Source organism: Marmota flaviventris, chromosome 4, assembly GCF_047511675.1.
Source record: "Marmota flaviventris isolate mMarFla1 chromosome 4, mMarFla1.hap1, whole genome shotgun sequence".
NCBI classification, from domain to species: domain Eukaryota; kingdom Metazoa; phylum Chordata; class Mammalia; order Rodentia; family Sciuridae; genus Marmota; species Marmota flaviventris.
Window position 1 is genome coordinate 83,545,330 of NC_092501.1, and position 15,455 is coordinate 83,560,784.

At 42.4% G+C, this 15,455-nt stretch overlaps 1 protein-coding gene across 2 annotated transcripts in view; it reads right to left on the reverse strand.

Moving 5' to 3' along the window:
• Nucleotides 1–15,455, reverse strand: part of Atp8a2 (ATPase phospholipid transporting 8A2) — a 619,499-nt gene that overhangs the window by 45,823 nt on the left and 558,221 nt on the right. The window lies entirely within an intron of this gene.

Sequence of the window (15,455 nt, forward strand, 5' to 3'; positions counted from 1 at the left end):
GACAGAATGTGGTATGCGCTGGAAAGATAAACAGGATTCAACAGATGGGGAAGAGTAGCTTTCTATGGGACCTCCTCGCTCCTGGCAGGCTGAGCCCGGGATGGTCTGGGAGGTAATGGGGAAAGAGGGTTTTGTGGGACAGGGCTGCAGGGCTAAGTTCAGTGTTAGGTGAGAAACTCTGGACAGAAGCAGAGGGAGAGAGGAGCTTGCTTGCAAATGGGTGGGGGGCGGGGGGCTGGAGAGTACAGATTCTTAAATTTTGGTTTTGGGTGAGCCAAGAATGGAAGCATGGAGCCGGTAGGCAATTGGAAGGCTGGCTCAGCAGGGCAGGAGGAAGGATCCAGAGTTACTATGAGTTCATGCTCCAAAAGTTTTCTTTTCTGGAGACCTCCGTCACTTCATCCAATGAGTTTTGTTAGAAACTGTTGCATAGTGGGGCAAAGCTTATAGAGGAAGTGAGAATGGAGAGGCCAAGAATGAGTGACCTTGGGGACCCTTGCAGGCACTGGGCTTGGAAGACAGCTCTGTCTAGGCTATACAATGAAGGCTGGATTCACTCTGGCCCCAGCCTGGCATCCGAGAATGAACTCACTCATTGATTTCCATTTTCTGCTCCAAACAGACAGCTACACAAGCTATAGATCCTGTAGCTCCATGTGCCCTGTGGGTCTCCCCACCCCTGTGCCCTCAGAGCAACCCCACCTTTAACCCTGAATACCCATGCTTGCCTTTCTGGCCAATCCATACCTAACCACAGCTCTTTGCCTCTGAGCTCCATATGTTACTGGGCTGGTATTTCTTGGCATTTAAGACAATTCAGCTCAGAAGCAGTAATGTTTGGGGTAAAAGAGCCCAATTCCAACTCTGGCATGGGAAGACTTGCTTTCCTTTTCTAAAAATGAGAACACCAGTTTTTGAAAGAAAAATTTAAAACCTTAAAAATATGTGAGAACATCTTTGCCATATGAATTAGAACTCTCATCTCATCCTAAGAAAGGAATAAAATGTATGAATAAGCAGCAAGACAAGAATATTTCTAAGAGTGTTATACTAGCAAAGAAATAAGAAATAAATATCTAAGGAGAGGATTTATTAAACATTTTATGGTACCTACATACAATGCCCTTTCGTGAAGCCACTAAAGAGACATATAATTGTATGTTTGACATAGAGATGTCACATTATATTTCTTTTCTCTTTTTCTGAAGTTCCCTTATCCAAGAACAGATCCACCTAGGAGGAGCATAATTGCTTTCAGTCATCTTATTGAAATGTCATTAACAGAAGACGATTAAACTCATAGCATGGAGGAAGTGATGGAAAATCAGATACCACACCCACAGCCAAGAGGAATTTGCCCCTTTGGCCTCATTCTGTCCCCCTCTTTCTTAAAAACTGCCCACCTCCCCCACTTCCTCTCCCCTATGAAGAGGGTATATGAGCTTCTAGACCTCATTGACTTATTTGGTACTTGCCCTCCTGTGATGTCCTGTGCCCATAAATAAACATGTGTTTTTTTTTTCCTCCTGTGAATCTTTCCCTTGTCAATTATTGTCAGTATATTTAAAGACTCTAGTCTGATGAAGATAGGGGGAGAAATCCGCTCTGTCTCCACCCATTATACCCACGTCAGTGCATCTTTGAGTTAAGTGTTAGGCATGACACATATGTCAAAACACATTGGTGTATGCCATCATTTTTATAGTCCTGTTCTGGCATGTTCTTGCCTTTAAAAACAAATAATTCTGGGACTTCAAAAACAGTGGGGTGGCCCACCCTTGATGGATTTGAGAGTAGCTACATGCTTACATATTCTGGAGAAACAGAATGGTAAATCTAACAAGTGTCTGGGTGACATCATTAGTGATTTGTATTCTCGTATCACTTTGTGTCTCCACTTCCTGTTTCTTTTATAGAAAATAAGTTTTACTTATTTATTCACCTCCCCTACAACCAAGAAAACTGCAAGGAAGGAATGGGATAGTCTCCCACTGGAAGACAGCATCTCTGGAGCCTGGTGGGACTTGGGGACTGGTGCTCACAACAGATGCCCAAGCTGGTGGCTAGCCCATGGAAGGGGAATCTGTGTAAGTTCTACTTGTGAGGATATGTGCAGGGTCATCTGCTAGGTATATTTCTCAAAGAATACAGTCACACAATAATAAAGTATTATTTAAAATAGATTCTGAAACCCAGGGAACTTCAGTTGGTAAGGAAAAAAAGGAAAATGAACTTAAAAAAAAAATCCCCTATTGGAAACATGAAGACCCCATCCCAAACTAACAAAAGTTAAATGGAGATTTGAAAGTATTGTTGTTCTCTTTGGGGATGAGTCGAGATGATGGAGACAGAACCCAGGGTCTTTTGCTTGCTGGGCAAGTGCCCTACCACTGAACTACATTTTAGCCCTTTTTATTTTTTATTTTGAGGCAAGGTCTCACTAAGGTTCCAAGGTGGGCCTCAAACTTGCCATCCTCTTGCCTCAGCTTCCTGAGTAGCTTGGATTACAGGCATGCATCATCATGCCTTGGTTCCTGTTGTTAGTTTTTAAAACAAGGAGCTATGAATATATTGTGTACATAACTAATCTAAAGGTGTGTCTCAGGAAGGTTTCTGACCTGATTTTTCACAAATTGAGATTTGGAGTCCTAAAACCCTCCTAAGGCCACAGCTTTAAAATGTTTATTGAGCTGGGTTAGGTGACAGATGGCCCCTATACCCCCTCCCCTCAATGCTATTAAGTGAGGTTTTAAAAAACATCCTTATGATGTGCTAACAGTCCCAATGGGAAGAATGCACCTTCAGTTAAGATGACTCAACCAGCAGCTGCTAACCAGTTAGGCGCCAAATGTGTGGGACCCACAAAGTAAGTTATAAGGAAGTGAGGTTCAAGGTGGGTGGGATTACTTAATAAATTAGGATCCAGGCTGGTGAGAGCCAGATGCAAGACTGGAGTCTTGTCTGATGTCAAAGCCAATCAACTGGGCAGCTCTGCCTTGGATTAGACAGGGGCATAAACCAGGGACAACCACAAACCTGGGCATCAGGGATTCATAGACACACCTATCCACAGTACTGCTGGACCAGCCATGACCATGAAGGTGGTGCAGCTTAGAAGAGACTTTATAAAAGAGGCTAGAATGACTGGAGCTAGGTCAGGTTGTGAATTTGAAAAGATGTGATAAAGACAGAAAAGGCAACAGTTTGCCTACAAGAAGAAGGAGACTAAGATTCACTGAATTATCATGATGTGGCAAGACTTCTGGTAAGCACTGCACTCAATGCTCCAGAGGCCCCATTTTACAGAAATAAAAACAAACAAAAACAAAACACTGTCTACAGTTTCCCTCAAGCACTGCCACCAGAGAGTAGAGTCATCCAGTTCCAAACTGAGGCCTCTCTGTCCTTGGACCCTAATCACACCCCTAAGTGGGAGGAAGGACGAACTTCCCTCTCCCCTCCCTGCATCTGTATCTCCAGAAAAGAGAGAAGAGAATGCGTCTAAATTTAAAGAGAGCACAGTACTCCTGGTAGCCATTTAACTTCCATTTAATACCTCCTGCACTAACCTTAAATTTTAGGTAAAAGGAAATTGGGAAAACTTATGATGTTACTAAAGCACAAAAGGAGGAAAAAATTTCCAACCCATCCTTATTCAGCAACAAAAACAATAATAAATTAAGACTGAACCCTAAGAATAATCAGATTTGTAAGAATACTCCTCCCCTCTCTCTCACCTTTCCCTCCTAAAATTCTTTTCCATTCAAAGGCCAAAAATGCTTCAGTTTTGTTTTTGAGGTTTGGCTTTCTAAAAACCTTGCTTTCTATGAATGTGCATGTCAAAAGCTGAGTAAATCCTCTTCTCCTTTTACTATGAGCTGTTTTGGGAAGGGTAGCAATGTACCCTATGAGTCTATTTGCTCAGGATGGCTGTGCAACAGTCCATAGGAGTGGAACTTGTGGGTCCCTTGAAAGGCTTGGCTCAGAAGTGCGTGTGCCTTGCACACTGTCCTCTGCTGAGAATGCAAATTCTCAGCACACGTGGAAGGAAGGACAGCTGAGTGTTAACTTTTGGATGCAGCAAGAAAGAGAATACCATGATCAGAAAAAGTACTCAGTTACCGACCATGCTAATGTGGAGGGAGGAGGGAGGAAGCAATCCCAGGCTGAAATCTAGTTCTTCATTTCCTGTAATCATTTACACCCACCCTCCCCCTTACTCACTGCCTATTGCCTGGTGCCAATTTTAAGCTTAGATTTACTGCAAAGGGGAAAGACCTCTCAGTTCAATGTTTGGCAACATTCTCCGAAGAGGATTCCGAAGCCCTGCGTGAATGCAGATGAATTTTCAAGCAGCCCCTCGATCCCATAAGTCTCTTTATATCTACAACCTCTCAAAAACTACCCCCTTGCCTGATCCTGAGGAGACTGCACTGGCATGTCAGAGCACACCTGCACAAAGGAAATTTGAACCCATAGCTTCAGGTATAAAAATCTGCCAATGTGGCCTCACCATTACCTGTGGCTGAAGGGGGGAGAGATTAAATGTCCATCTAACCATATCATTGCTACAAACGAAGCAGCATATGAACAAAGATATAACAAGTACACTCCTTTTGACATTGGGGGCTTTTCTATTTTTTTTTTTTTTGTTAACTTCAGCATAAGGAAGTTTATCAGTGAACCTTACTAATGGGAAACCTCTGAAGTTAGGGGTGATTCCTTGATATAACGTGATAAGTGTTTCTCAAAAGCATCCCCTATTTTTTTGTGTGTGGTGCTGAGGATAGAACCCAGGGCCTGCAGCAGGCTAGGCAAGTGCTCTGGTACCAAGCCAAATCCCCAGGCTTCCCCTAAGCTTGGGACAATCATATCTACCCTGCTAGAGGTTAGGCAATGCTTTTTGAGGGTTATAATTTAAACACACTAAAATGCACAAGTCTTAAATATTTAGCCTGAAGACTTTCGACAACTGTCTACACTTGGGTAACAATTGCCCATAATAAGATATAGGACATTTCCGTTACCCCAGTGAGTCCTCTCCACCCTCACGAGGCAATCACTGGTTCTGATTCCTGCCACTGCAGCAAAGTTTGGCTAGAACTTCAGTTAATTAGAATGACAGAGTACGAATTCTTTTGAACCTGGCTTCTTTCACTCAGCATAATGCCTTTGGGATTGATCCATTTGGTTGCATGGATCTGTAATTCATTCTTTTTAAATTTTGGATAGTATTCCATTGTGTGAACATACCACAATTTGTTTATTCAGTCTCCTGTTGACGGACATTTGGGTTGTTTCCAGTTTGGGCCTATTATTGAGAACAAGGCTGCTATGCACATGTTTGTACAAGTCTTCTTTTGTGGACATATGTTTCCATTTCTTTTAGGTAAACACCTGGGAATGGGACTGCTTTGTCATATGGAAAGTGTAAGATTCATTTTTTTAAGAAACAGCCAGAGAGTTCCTCAAAGTGGCTGACTGAACAAAGCAAACGTGTGAGCACTCCAGTTGCTCCAAGTCCTTGCCAACGTCCAATACTGCCATCTTTTTTACTTTAGCCACTCTTGTGGTTCACTGGGGTAATGATATCATGCATGTGTGCAAACTACACTGAGAAACATTACCACCATCCCATGGGCTACCTAAGAGGAAGCCCCCAGGGCAGGGGGGCTGCTCTCCACTGAGTGGCAGGCCAGCCCAAGACAGTTATTAGCTCCTGGAAGAAAACCCTGTGGTGAACCAAGGACCCTACTCCTCCCAGGAATATAACATGGGGTGCACTTTTGTTTTCAATTCAGTGGTAATGTTTAGACTCTTGTGTATTCACTAGGTTGGTGAGAAAACATTTCCCAAACAGGGTGTGAAGAGGCAGACTGCTATTACTATAATTTGCCTACTTACCAGCTTGTCAGAGAGAAAGGTGAGAAAATACCTCATTTTTTCTTTTCTTTTTTTGTTGTGTGTGTGGTACTACGGGATTGTGGGTACAGGGGAACTCTACCACTGAGCTGGAGGGTCTTGTTAAGTTTTGCTAAGGCTGACCTCCAACTTGTGTTCCTCTTGCCTCAACTTCCTGAGTCACTGGGATTACAGGTGTGTGTCACTACACCAGGCTGTTCCTCAAATTCTTAACTGATTTTCCTTTCGTAACTTGTGGTCATTTAAATTTTCCATTTTTCTCTTTAGCAGATTTATCTAATTTTAGAGAACAAGCGGTTGGTCTAATCCAGTGGCAGTATTGTTTGTATTTGCTTGTTTTCCAATAACTTGGCTAAGCCATGAGAGTCCTCCCTCAGTATCTTCAGGGGTGGTCCAGGATGCCCAGGATACCAAGTCCTTTCCATAAAATGGTATTTCAATTGCATAGAACCTACATGCATCCTCCTATAGACTTTCAATCATCTTTAGGTAACTTATAATAACTTAAACAATATCAATGCTTTTTAGAAATAGTTGTTATACTAGGGTATTCTTTAGGAAATAGTGACAAGAAAAGGAGTCTGTGCGTGTTCAGTACGAACATAAATTTTTTTCTCAAGAAAAATATTCATCTGGGATTGCTTGAGTCTGCTGATGCAGAGCCTGCAGATAAGAATGTGAAGGGCTATTTGGATATCAAGACAGGGCAATTCTTAACACCATTCTGCAGAGGGTGTGGTATGGGGAAGGTAAGGCAGGGAAAATGCATATTGCTGCTCTGGGGCCATATGATGCTATATTTCTAAGGTGAAATGGGCTGGTTTAAAACTGGTCCTGGGTGGTTTTAAAACAAGCAATCTGGAGTCTCTTCTACTTTCAGGAATGACATAAAATGAGCCATGTTTGCTGAACACACACTGTGGTCTCTACCACCCCTGCTGTGGGGGGGGGGGGCAGCTGTCCAGATGCCAAGCCTGTGCATCAGCTGTGATCTCCTCTGGCAGGGGTGAGACTGCGACTTCCAGAAATTATGCTGGGCCCCGCGCTTCTGTGGCGTATCGTGTGTATTGTGTGCTCACAGGCAATTCTGACTATCATTTTTTTCTAGGCTGCGATCCTTGTGTGGTTTCACTGAAAACCAGGAAAGGCACTGTGCTGACACAGCAAAGCTATCTACCTTCCTGAAGAGAAAAATGAGATGCTAACAATGGCCAAGCCCCTGATAATCTGGAATATTCTATTCTACATGAAAGCACAAGATTTAACATAGATACTGGTGAAAATGAGGCAGATGACCATTTCTCCTTGTCACCATCTGAACTCTGAGAGAAGGGGAGATGGGCACTGATCTCTTGCCCTCCCCGCATTGCCCAGAACTTGGGCCCTGGAATAGACACTTTCATTTCATTTGTTCCCTGGTAGCTGTGGTGTTTGAACCACACCTGGGCAGCACAATCGGAAGATCCGCCAGATGCGCAAAGTGAGGCAAGGAGGTGATTTGCACACCCCTCCTTCCACAGAGAGGAATCAACCTCTAATAAAAAGCCTGGTGAGTGCACAGCTGAGGAAGGGCATCAGAAAGGAACAAAGAGAGTGACCAGAAGTGTTTCTGGAGAGGCTGAGGGGCAATGTGCTCTGTGAAGGTCTGAACTGCCTGGTCTTGAATTTGCTTAGGCTACTGTAACAAAATGTCACAGAACGGAATAGAGAGCCTACAAATTGGGAGAAAATCTTTGCCACCTGTACCCCAGGCAGAGTATTAATTTCCAGGATATATATTAAACTAAAAAAAAATACAAATAAAAAACCAAAAACAAAAACCCCCAATCAATAAATGGGCCAAGGAATTGAACAGACACTTCATAGAAAAAGAAACTCAATTAGTCAACAAATATGTGAAAAAATGTTCAACATCTCTAGCAATTAGAGAAACGCAAATTAAAACTACACTGAGATTCCATCTCACTCCAGTCAGAATGGCAATTATCAGGAATACAAGTAGTAATAAATGTTGGTAAGGATGTGGGGGAAAAGGTACACACATACATCATTAGTGGGACTACAGATTGGTACAACCACCCCAGAGAGCAATATGGAGATTCCTCAGAAAACCTGGAATGAAACCACCATTTGACCCAGTTTTCCTACTCCTTGGCAAATACCAAAAGGACTTAAAATCAGCATACTACAGTGAGGCAGCCACATCGGTGTTTATAGCAGCTCAACTCTCAATAGCTAAGCTATGGAATCAACCTAGGTGTCCTACATCAGATGAATGTATAAAGAAAATGTGGTACACATACACAATGGAATATTACTCAGCCTTAAAGAAGAATAAAATTATGGCATTTGCCAGTAAATGGATGGAACCGGAAACTATCATGCTAAGTGAAATAAGCCAATTCTCAAAAACTAAAGGCTGAATGTTCTCTCTGACATGTGGATGGTCAACTCACAGTAAGTTGGGGGCAGGGGAGAGGGAAGAATAGACGTTCACTGGATTGAACAAAGGGGAATGAAGGGAAGGGACGTGGATGGGAATAGGAAAGACAGTGGAATGAATCAGACATAACTTTCCTGGTTCATATATGAATACATGACTAGTGTAACTCCACATCATGCACAATCACAAAAATGGGAAGTTGTATTCCATGTATGTTTGATATGTCAAAATACATGCTACATCATGTATAACTAAAATTAACAAATAAAAAATTAAAATAAAAGTCACAGAATGGGTGACTTAAGCAATTGATATTCATTTCCTCAGAGGTCTGGAGGCCAGGAGTCTGAGATCAGAGTGCCAGCATGGTCATGTTCCTTAGAGGCTGGCTCTGGCTGGCAGACACCCCATCTCACTGTGTGCTCACATGACTTCTGTTTTCTTCATATACAGAGTGCCAGTGAGCTCTCTCGTGTCCCTTCTTATAAGGACGCTAACAGTGATTCCTGAGTGAGTTTTGACTGGGAATTGGATCCAAAAGATTATGATCTGCTCCAACTTGTCAGGAGAAGGTTTTTCACTGATATTATCAGGTGGAAGAGTCAAGTTACATGTTACTTCAGATTTCCCAAATTGATACTGCTAATAATTTGCTTATTACTGACAAACAGAACGTGTTGATACTGATGGTGTGCAGATAGAAAGCTAAAACCTGCTTTTTAATTTTTTTGATGGTACTAGGTATTGAACCCAGGACCTTGCGCATGCTAGGCAAGTGCTCTACCCATGAGCTACACCCTGAGGAGCTCTACCAATGAGTTTTTATTTTGAGATAGGGACTTGCTAAGTCCCCAAGGCTGGCCTAAATTTGTGATCCTCCTGCCTTAATCTCCCAAGTTGCTAGGTTTAGAGGTATGTGCCACCCTGCCCGGCTGATATCTGTTCTTTATACTTAAGTATAAGCACTACTCACTGTGCTAATGCCTATCCATTACCTTCTGCTTTTGTTAAACAACTAAGGTGAACGTCCTCTCACTGTGGCATGCCAAGCAATACTTCTTATCTCTGTAGGACAATATGCAGACTACACACTCAGATGGTACCAACAACTTTGTTCCCAAATAAAAAAGAAAAAGGAAGTGATAATTGTTCTTGAAAAACGTCCCTGTAGCTCCACATCCAAAGTCTGCACATAGTGCTGAGCTCAGGAAGAGAAGGGACATTCTCAGTGCGAGCTGTGTTCCAGAACCTTAGCTGCTTCCACTGGGCTGAGATGTCAGTGAGGTCTCCTCCATCCTACAGAGTCAGACTCTGGTAGAACATCCAGCTCTCTGCCATCTGCTTATCTTATCCTTATCATGGAATGCAAAAGGGATTTCAGAACTGGGGACCATCAGGCTTTTCTGCAGACAGGAACCATAGCTGAAGACAGATAGTAATTGTCTCTGATGGTGACAGAGACTTCTCCCACTCTGAGAGCTGGCCTTCTAGATACTCCAGCAAGCTGCCACCCACGTGGCTTGATAGGGGTGACTCTGAAAGGACAATCTCTCCAGTCTCTTACTTTTCTACTTGGAATTAATGATGATGTAGATGATGAAAATCACAAAATTCATAGAATGTATGTACACACAAACGTACTCTAAATATGAGGCATTTTATCTCATTAAAAAGACCCCATCAATCACTCCTTTGTGCATTCACAACCATCTTAAAAAAGCCAATATAATCTAGGAGCTGAGGTTGTAGTTCAGTTTGTAGAGCACTTGCCTAGCCCTTGTGAGGCACTGGGTTTCATCCTCAGCACCACATAAAAAATAAATAAATAAAATAAAAGGTATTGTGTCCATCAACAACTAAAAAAGTTTTTTTTTTTTAAAAAAAGAAGCTAATATGATCTGGAGATTCATGTATCCTGAACTGGAACTCCAATGTCCTGGTCATTACATTAAATCACAAGACAAACCAGACATGTCTTCCTGGATCTTCAGACTTGCCCACATATTTGGGAAACAGGTCATTTCTGTTACAACCAATGACATTTTCACATTACACCTGATTGATTTCTTTTTTACCTAAAACTAGGATCTTGAAATAACTATCACTTTTGAGGTGCAATGACACAAGGTAGAACCCAGACCTCCCAGGTGTGTTTCTTCTCCTCTCCAGTGTTGGAGGCATCCACTCTACAGACAAGTCTGAGGATGGTGGAACTAAGAGTCAGGAAGGCCCATCTGGGATTGAAAATAACTTAAGACATTAGGTGGCCTATCAGTGGGCATAGGACGTCCTGGGACCATGTAAGCAGGAGAAGATGAGCATGCTGGGGTGGACACAGAGGGCCAGGAATAAACCACGCTTCCATCATGATTTTTCTGAGATCTAGGCTCTCTTGGTCACTGTGAATCAAAGTTGTTTTCCCCTTCCATCTGGCCGTACCTCTCAATTTGTCTCAATTGATATCTCACAGTTGAGATCTACGAGAAGGACTCTCAGGAGGGGAGAGACATGCTCTTGAGAACACAACCACTGCATTCAGTCACCTCACTATGTGACAGTGAACAGGAACTGAGAGAGCAGAGTCACAGGGTTCTCAGTGACAGTCTCAGTAGCTGAGCATGGTGGTAGAGAGTGAGGGTTTCTGTTTCAGAAGGACCCAGGATGAAATTGTACCTCCAAGCCTTAGACTGCAGCACCTAAACAGACTAATTAACCTCTCGGTGCCTCAGTCTCCCCCTTTGTAAAACCAAAAGCATCAGTGCCCATCTCATAGGGCTGTCATGCCTGGTATACAGTTAGCTGTGTTCCTATTCCAGAACATTCCATTTCAGCAGAATCCCAAGAAGCCCTGGGGCTAACCCTTCAAAAATAAGCACATACTTCTTCCTTCCTCAAACTCTACCTTGCTCCCCCCAACCCAAACATCTGTAGGGTGCCTCATGGTAATCTCGAGACAGCTCCGACTGTAAAATGACTTAGCTGGAGCAAATGAGCTCAGAGGCTGGCTAACGGTACCAGGCGTCTGAGTCCCTGCCAGCTGGCTGCCATCCATCCCTCAGCCAGCCTGCCCGCAGCAGAACAATCCGGGGACCCTGCGATGAGACATTTTCTCCAATGTTTTCTTTAACTCTGACAACTGCAACTGAAATTTAGCAGCAGCTTGTAGGCCCCTAGGGGGTTTCTTCCACATACTTTCCCTCTCTCTCCCCCACCAACCCTTTTTCTCCTCACCCCTGTCTTTCTCTTTTACCCATTTTTACTACTTCTCCACACCAAAGTTAATGTTTCTTTTTTTTTAAATAGAAGAAAAGTGTTTTGGGAGGGGCTAAAAGAACTTAATAAAGATTTCAGGATAATCCAGTGAAGACTGTAAAATATCCATTGTGGATGCCAAATTAAGAATTAAAATAATAGCTCTGCTGAGGGTGTAGTCAGTGGTAGGGTGCTTGTGCAGCATGTGCAAGGACCGGGGTTTGATTCCCAGCATTGCACACACATATATGAAATAAAACAAAAAACAACAAAACAACAACAACAACAACAACAAAACAACCTTCTTATGATTAAAGTTCATTTCTTTCTTTTGTGAGACTAATAACTAATAACTTCACAGCGACAGCCTTCCTTCTGCCAGCACTGTTTGAGCACACTCCTGATGTGTCACCCTCTCGGTTACTTAGTAGAGACACAGAATCGAAGCAAGCTCATTCTCCCATTCTGCCCCCACAGTCATCTGCACACATTTGACAGAACATGGTGCATGTCATTAGACTAGTTGTTTGTCTATATACACACACTGCTGGATACAGTATGCCCTGCAATAACTCCAAACTCTCATGAAGAGCATCCCAAATAATACACATGGATATTATTTATCTAAAACCAACACTCACTTCCTTCCAACACTTCTTTAGCATTTCTTATTTCTGTCAATGACACAACCAGTTTCACGCAGAAGTGAGAGATGGGCCTTGGTTTCAGCTTCTACTTTCTTCTATCAAATCTCTCTTCTCTGGCTACTCCCATATGTATTATTTATAAGCCTCAGACAAAAATCCTGCAAGGGAGATACGATTTAGGAGGCTCAGTAATTGAGCATCTCACCTAGGATCATGGGCAAGGGACTGAGTCAGGACCAGAATCTGGGTCTCTCAGATTCTACGGTCGGTGTCTATTTCAGAGACCGTTTCACAGATCCATTTTCTTTGTTTTGTTTTATGGTACTGGTGATTAAACCCAGGATGCTCTACTACTGAGATATATCCCGTATCCTTTTTATTTTTTATTTTGAGACAAGGTCTCATTAAGTTGCCTAGGCTGGCCTAAACTTTCCATCCTCTTGCCTTAGCCTCCCAAGTTGCTGAGGTTACAGGTGTGCACCACCACACCTGGCCAAAGATCCATATTCTTAATAGGCAACCACTTTATTGTCTCATAACTTTTACTAGCACTTACTGTAGTACGATTTGCTAGTATTTCAATAACTTTTATTTTAATCAGTCGTAATCCTTTAGATATGTATAATTCAGATTCCATTTTAGCCCAGAAATCCTAGTCTAGCTATAACAGATATTCATTCATCTTTTCACTATATTTCTGACAGTGGCCATTTTCTACTCTGCCTAAAATGTAATATCTTAAAATGATGATTTTAATCACTGGGCCGTGTGCAGAGACTGTCATTATGACCCCGCAGTGCCGTTGTGCACGCTGAGCAAGCAGCCATGCATCATCACTCAACATAGCCAAAGCTGCTCCATCTTGGACCTGGTTAACATATGCCGAGGGGCACATCCACTAACAGAGGGCTGAAACTCTGGACAGGCTAAGGGACTGGATTGGCTTTCATGGCTCCTTGTTATTTCTAGTAGGACAAGTCCCATGAAAGTTGGTACTCATGAAGCAAAATGGTCACTTAGTCTTCAAATCATCCCAGAGGGCATCAACAGTTTCCAAAATAATCATTTTTATAAAAGAACAGTCACTTGAGTAAGAAGAACAAGTCTCCAGGTGACAACATAGCATTTCTCCAGGGATTTCAAACTTGTAAATGCTCAGACTGAACTCTCCTAGAGATGATAGGATTCTTCTGAGAATTTCCCTAGAGACAAATCTCCCACCCAGGGATTGGATTGCAGGCCATTTTGATACTCTCCAGGTTCAGCCTCTGGAGGCCAATGCTCTTGCTCCTCTCTCTGCAGCCAGCAGAGCATTATGGGGGCCTCTGCTTAGACCCTTCCTTCACATGCAATGCTCAGGACAACCTGGATGTGAAAAGTTTGCTTGGCAATGTTTGATATCCAGCAGTCCAGTGTCCTGGCCACTGTCGGCAGGAAGGTAGTCTACTCAAAATGAGATACTACTCATCCAGGTGGGAAATGTCACATTAGATTCTCTTTGATATTTATAGGCAGACATCTCTTCCAGGTAGATGAAAGATTTCATGGTGATCACTTGCTATTTGTGGGGATTGGTTCCAGGATTCCTGCAGATTGCCAAAATCCACAAATGCTCAAGTCCTTTGTGTAAAATGTCATAGCATTTGCCTAGAACCCATGCATATCCTCCTGTGTATTTCAAACCCTTTTGAGATGACTTACACTACCTCGTACTAAGTAAAAGCTATGTTAAATTGTTACCATACAGTATTGTTTAGGGAATAACGATAAGAGAAAACATCTCTATGTTCTGTATAGATGGGATTTTTTTTCTGAACATTTTTGAAAAATATGGTTGGTTAAAAAAAATGGATGCAGAACCCCTAGGAACACAGGGCTGACTGGAGTTAAAAGTTTTTAGAAGAAAATAAAGGAGAATATATTTATTACCTTGATTAGCTTTAAGAAAATATACAAACTGCAAAACCCAGGAAGAAAGTGATGACTTTGACAGTATTAGAGTGGAAATCTTTTATACAAAAGACACCACAAATGAAGCTAAATGAAAGCCATAATTTGAGAGATTGCCAATGTGCATTCCATTCCCAATTCTATACCCTTGGGAAACTCATCCAGGTCTATAAACGTATATGTTTAGGAATGTTTGCTGCAGCATTTTTGGTAATTACTGGAAAGAAAGAGAGAGAGAGAGAGAGAGAGAGAGAGAGAGAGAGAGAGAGAGAGACTTTAAATGTTTATCAATAGAAGAAATGAATTTGGGCATATTTATATAACTGAAAATGGATTAAAATGAATGAACTACAACTATATCACTATAGATAAACTTCAAAAACAGTCGACCCAGTATTGAGAAAGGTATTGATTCAATTTATACATATAAAGTTTCAAAACCCTGCACAGTCAACACAGTGTATTACTTACATTTTCTACAGGTTTATACACATAGAATACATACAGGAAAGCTGTCAACATTAAAGAGAATATTTCTCTGTCAAGGGGAGAGAGATCAGGAAGGCAGCTAGGGGGACTCCACAATATGGTTAATATTGCATTTATTTTCAAAAGACATTAAGCAAGTGGCATGGCCTTTGTCTCTATGTGTGAAATTTGTCATAGGTTTTGGTGAGTTTCTTTCTTGGATCCCAGTTCATGACCCAGTGGTATGAAGTCCAGCACAAAATTCTAGTTTTTTTTGTGGTTATTTTTGCTTCTTTTTTTTGTGTGGTGCTGGGGAAGAGACCAAGGGCCTCATGCATGCCAGGCAAGTACTCCATCACTGCGCCACAGCCCAAACCCTGAGATGCTAGGTTTAAGGGATGGCCCACAAGTGTGGACTCACCAAGGTATAGTTCAGTGGGTGCCACTACCAGGACTGCACAGGAAATAAGAGGGACAGTGCTTGTCCTGAAGCAGGTTTGGGTCAAGGTAGGAGAAATAGAGAAATACATTTGAGGTAGAACAGAGTAACACAGATTCTAGAAGAGAGACCCTTGTGTGTGGTTCATTAGGTTCCAGTCTGAACATGAGCAGTCTGAGCAAGGACAGAATCTGTGAGCTCAGTGAGAGGCTTCTGAAACAGCCGAGGGGCGCATGTGAACTCGGACTGGAAGTGGGGAGCATGGAGCTCCAGCGGAAGCAGAAGCCAGCGATGGGAGAGGGAGGACCAGGGCTGGAAGACCTGGTAACTCTGA